General features: G+C 37.7%; 1 protein-coding gene across 1 annotated transcript in view; it reads right to left on the reverse strand.

Moving 5' to 3' along the window:
- LOC124132754 overlaps nt 1-5,746 on the reverse strand; it is a 91,353-nt gene extending 85,607 nt beyond the window's left edge. Inside the window, exon 1 of the mRNA XM_048397512.1 lies at nt 5,612-5,746. The gene's annotated coding sequence lies outside the window, so the exon portion shown is untranslated. The remainder of the gene's footprint in view (nt 1-5,611) is intronic.
- Nucleotides 5,747-6,000: the final 254 nt, after the last annotated feature.

Genomic DNA, 6,000 nt, shown 5'->3' on the forward strand with positions numbered 1-6,000 from the left:
TATAGGACGTTTATCTAGAGCTGCATGGAAAGGAAAACAGGTTTAAACTGGGCAATTTTGTCAAATCTATCATATCTTAAATCCGAATAAAATGAGCACAAGACTAAAAAGTGAAATTCGTCTTCAACAGCATTAAAATTAATGCATGAATGTTAAAGAAACGATTTTACAGTTTACACCGCCCCCGCGGGGATCCGGCTTAGAATTAGACTTCAAGAGAAAACAAGCCATTCCAACGCAATATACAGTAATGACAAATAATACAAACAGCGCTTTGCAAGAAATATCCCTTTTGCCAGCGATAAACATCGAGTTTTGATCACGTGGTTGCTATCCGTGTGCAAATCGGCAGTCACGTGACAGCGAGCAGTCATAGGTCGAGGACACAGGACCTTCAGTCTCACATGTCAGCGCCATTTTTCTGTTTATGTCGTTGTAGATTAAGTTACATGCAAATATTTCAGAGACGTTTTTGTATCATTGTTTTCATACAGTAAAGAAGTCGTGAATTTATGTTGGAGTGATTGGGGTATCGAAATAATTAATAATACCCATGTTTTGTTAAAGCAAAAGTGGTGAGAAAGAAGAATAGTGTGATACAGACGGATCCCGTTATATCAATCCTCATTTTCTCGAATGTGCGGAAATATTAAACCTATTCTCCGGTCAAGACCTCCTTACTATAAAAATGCATATTCATTTGACCGCTTATCTCGAATTCGAGATAAGATACATAGCGCTATCTCGAACTATCTTGAAATGGCTGTCCAAGTCTAACTTTCTCGAAACCTCGAATGTCCGGATACCTTGACGTTACAACACGGTCCCGCTGAGTTGGAGATAGCTGGGCCCGACTGTTTGTGGCCTTAATTGATTCGTACCAGTCAAGCACCTACTCGTTTGTCATCATTTAGGTTCACAACCATACATGCATTCGGGTTCCACTGCACAAAGGATAATAAAGGATATAAATGGGAAAGGTAACTACATACTATAATTGCCACAACAAATACGTTAAATAAAAGGACGGTAACTTTTTCGTCAAAGAACGTTTACCCAAAGAATTAACCAATAAAAGTCAGCATTTATTCAGAGTATGGCAGACATGAAACGCGAGGAAACTGTTTTTTAAATTCGCTTCACCATATGAGTCTGTGAGAAACAGCAAGTTTCTCAATGGGTTTTCCTGGAGTCTGGAGAGTAAACGAGAGTAGTGTAGGGTCCCGTTCCACAAAGCAATCGTAGCGCGACTGTCTTATGTCTATGTTAAAGTATTGAATTTACGATAACCTTTGCCCTACGACCACCGTGTGGAACGAACCCCATGGCCTTACACAAACAACATATGATCCACCTCATCTGGAAAATTCATCCCTATATATGCTTCCACTTTTTAGGATATGGCAGGGTGATGAACAATAAGGTCTCAGCTTGAAGCCTTGAAGCATTCTTCCTACCGTAAGACGCATGCTAGGTTTAATTGATTTGGGTTTAAATATTTAAAAATTAAATATTTCATTGAGTGACATTTTCATGAGTATCTAGCGTTCAAGTAACATGTTTAATCTTGACGGACAAAATAAATATATATATATATTAAATGTCAACGAAAGAGAATCAGTCACGATTATGCGTTAAAACAGATCATTACATTGGGTGTAAATTGCAAAATAGTGATACAACTGGAATACATGGATTACTGAAAATCAGCGATGACACCAGGTGTTCGCAAAAAGGGTAAATGCACTGATGAAATAAAAAGCGACAAAACACTTTAAAAAAATATAATTTTGCCATCAACACATGAACTATTTTGTTTTCTAATATTTCTCCTAGCTACACTGTGTAAATGTTATAATACGATTTAATTAAGAATTGACTTTCACGTTGAGTGAGTTCATTGGAGTATGTACCTTCATAGATTGAGGGCCAAACTGTATGAACGTCGGAGCTTGAAATGACGTTGATACAATGTTTGGCCCTCACTCTACGAAGGTTCATACTACAAAGAACTCACAAAAGTGAGAGCCAATTCTTATAATTTTTAGCACATTTTTTTTCCTCGACTGATGTAGGCCTTGGACTCTACACAATTTTATTTAGGACGTGTGACTTCATGTTTACACTGATAGCCATACAACAACAAGTTGTATCGCGGAATACAATAGTTCCTCAAAAAGAGAGGTGACATGGGCGTATGGATGCACAACTTGCTCTTCAGAAACATCTGACGCAACACATGTATCTAAATAGTATCACCATAAGATGAGAAATGTTTGTTAAGAACTACGTCAGTAAGTCAGTCACAAAGACAGCGTGACGTAATACATTTACATCAAGTACAAGATGTCAAAATGGCTGACAACGTGACGGGGGATCTTGAGATTTCAGAAGTTGTTAGTGAAGCTGTGGCGGTTACATGTGTTAGTCATCAATGATCATTGAAAGGTGGTTTAAAGATATGTTAAACAAACACTAAAATTTATAGATTGCTGTAGACTGTCACTGTCAGCCTAGACACGGACCGAGTCGAAACTACGATAGTTTGGATGTGCATTTCATTTTTTTGTTCACTAGGATGGGTCGTAGCGAGGATATTCGTGAAAGATCGTGCAGTTAAACTTTCTGACTTTTCTCAGTGTATTCCCAAAACGATGAAATCAAGATTAAAGGGTTTAAATGATCAGAAACAGCGCTTCTGTATGTATTCGTCCTCGGGAAATCCCAGGGGTTCCCCCAGGATGTGGAAGTAGTCAGTCAGTGTTTACGTCATTTCAGAACACGGCCTCGTGAAAAACGTAAGAACGTCAAATTGTGTCGTTCATACACATAAATGAACGTCAATTTTGCGTTCGTGTGACCGACCTCTCGTCCAATGAAAAAGCCGTATGTCGTGTAAACTTCAAATTTAAAAAAAATTGTATTCCATAATAGGCAATTTACGTCATGTAAAACTCAAGAATAGTGTTCAACAACATTTGCATTGCATTGTAAAGCTTTCAAAAAGATTGATGGTACAGTCGACATGTGGAGGACATTTCCGAATTTGACGTGTCAGTGACAAAAATGTTGTTCGATGCAATTCTCTATTTTGACTTGTACCATATGTTCCCATGTGTTTTCAGGTGAACAATTGACTTGTGTTTGTGACGTGTGCCACCGGTGGGGCAGGATACTCCCGTCTTTTCGCGACAGTGATTCATAAGCACATGTTATGTTACGGTCGGAATCGTGCAACTGACTCTAATTTTGATGGATATTTTTTATGGACATTCAACAAGAGTATGTTGCAGAGCGCCACAAAACTAGAAGTGTGTATGTCACATTGCAGTCCATAAAAGCAATCAACGATGATGTAAGGAAGCATTATTGTTTTCAAAATATGCTTTCAATAGCTATGAACACATATGTTTTTTTTGGCTTCTCAATAACCAAGATACAACCTTATATAATATTAAAGTTCTCGTTTTCTGCGTGTTTGTTTAACGCCGCACTCAGCAATGAACACTCCACGTAAAAGACTCATCCCATATAATCCGAAGCTGTGCTGTTTATTCACTTGAAGAATTGTGCGTTAAACTGTCAATAACAAAAGGGTTTCTTTTTCCTTTTCTTCCGGAGAATTGTATCATGAGTCATATCGTCTCTGTTGTCTAAACATATCACATAGAGCTGCAGATTATCATCGGGGCATTGATCTGCTCGTGTCACGGCCAAGTGACCGGCTATATTTCCGGCACCGCTCGGCAAAGTCCGGCGGTCGTCCACGTATTGCGTGATTACATTTTGTGCAAGAGATTTAGTGGCCCGACTATTTCATTCTCTTGTAATCACTCTGAAACCATGTATTGACTTGATGTATGTTATCTCTTATATGTTTGCTACATTATTCTTGTATTGTTTTTGTAACTATGAATTTCAAATCTCAGGGGAATTTATATGTACACTCAGATATTTCTCAGACAGTCAGACAGATATTTTATTTTCGTCTCACTGCTGTACATCATAAACAACATGCATAAAATAGACGTTTAGTCATAAAATTAATAATACAGCGCCACACATATAAAGTTATGAGAGACGATACACAGAACTCGATGATATATACCGATAAAAAACGTTTTACCCATATGGCAATAGTTTTCTGCGTTGTAATATTAAAAAGCAGGTTTTGGCAGTGACATAGACCTCATGTTTAAAAAAGGACACACAATTTCTCATTGTTTGAGAATAATGAGGAGGCAAAATGATTGTATTTATGATAATTTTGCCTCCTCAATAACTGTACATAGCTTGTTGTGTATCCTTAATGATAGCGTTGGATAGCTTATGGTCTGGGATTATTTTAGGGAGAGGCCCTCTGTGTTTATTTCCAGTTATTTTACCCAGCCGAGGTTATTCACTTATTAGAGTGGTGAGTTAATGGACTCAGGTGTTTATTGGTCGCAGCCGACTTATTTGACTGTCAACGCATCTTTTCCGTATCTTGTCAAAGTGTTGTTGTAGCTACTCATTTTTATGAATGTAATAAGTTGTTTAGCTAAGCCGGTCGTATATTTGCGCTGATGCAATTAATCAGTTATCGTTGTCAGCGCTGTTTGTGTTTATCCGATCCTTTATTGTCATCTATTAGTACAATTAGCCGTTATTAATAAACCTGGGTACTTATTGCCACGTTTTCATAAATTACTTTATTCTTCAAGTCTTTAAAAGGCGTTCAGAACTTCCATAATAGGCAACTTACGTCATGTAAAAGTCAAGAATATTTGCAAGAATGCAACAACATTTGCATTGCATTGTAAATCTTTCGAAAAGATTTATGGTACAGTCGACATGTGGAGGACATTTCCAAATTTGACGTGTCAGTGACAAAAATGTTGTTCAGAAAGGCGTTCACAGAAGTGATACACATAAGGAAGAGAATTTATGGATTTCAACTTCTTTATCATAAGGGACACAACATTTCGGAGTATATGCTTACTCCTACTGATTAAGGGATAAGGATATACTCCGAAACCTTGTGTTCCTCATAATAAAGAAGTTGACATCCAAAAATTCTCTTCCTTAGTCTATTCTTATTTTTAGACACCCTTGACCATTGAGCACATCTCCATTACAGGACCAGTGTTACTGACACAGATAACATGATGTTCATATGTTCGTAACAGAAATATGAAATGATTTGTGAACGTTAATAACGACAGGTACACATTAGCAATATGTCATTCAAGCTGATCAACATACGACGCAGCCATAACAGCATATCAGGTAAATGTGAACAGACAGTTTACTAAACCACATTCTGAGATCCTGAGTGTCGCTTATCGTGAAATACAATAACAAGACAATGTACTTTGTCTTACCGTGACAATGGCATGAATAATCAACATTTTAGAGTTCAAATGATACAGACAATCCCAAAAGAGTGTTCTAAAACCGATTCAAATTGAAATAAAAACTCAAATAAGAGCTACATACGCATTGATCGTTTGTAAGTCCAGCTTTTAGATTTAAAATACCAACGGACAGTAGGCAAATGACTTGTATTCAAAATGGATAACAAGTCATATCACTTGATGATCTCTTGGATGATTGTTTTTTTAAAACTTACCTTTTCCAAAGTGGTCATCCAGGTTTCCACTTCAGAAGGTCGTCAACATATCATGGTATTTGGTAATTAATTCCATTTGAAATATATCACACAATCAAATCCACAGGGTCTGTTTTAAAACTCCATTTTAGAAGCCACACATTTTAAGTCATCCTTTAGGACAAATCCTCACGATTTGAATTTAACAAAGTATCTGTAAAATCCTCACACCTGATATTCTGTCGTCTGCGTTGTTTTGCCTCTGAGAGATAACGGGCACCGTCGCACACCTGTTGAACACGTACTAAACACGAGCAGGCCGCACCATCACGTGAAGTCCGTGCATCGCTGCCACGCCCAACCTTTGTGTTATGTCTATTGACCGTCGACCGACATGGGCCGGATTAAAT

This window comes from Haliotis rufescens, unplaced genomic scaffold (genome assembly GCF_023055435.1).
Source record: "Haliotis rufescens isolate VD_foot unplaced genomic scaffold, xgHalRufe1.0.p SCAF_17, whole genome shotgun sequence".
NCBI classification, from domain to species: Eukaryota; Metazoa; Mollusca; class Gastropoda; order Lepetellida; family Haliotidae; genus Haliotis; species Haliotis rufescens.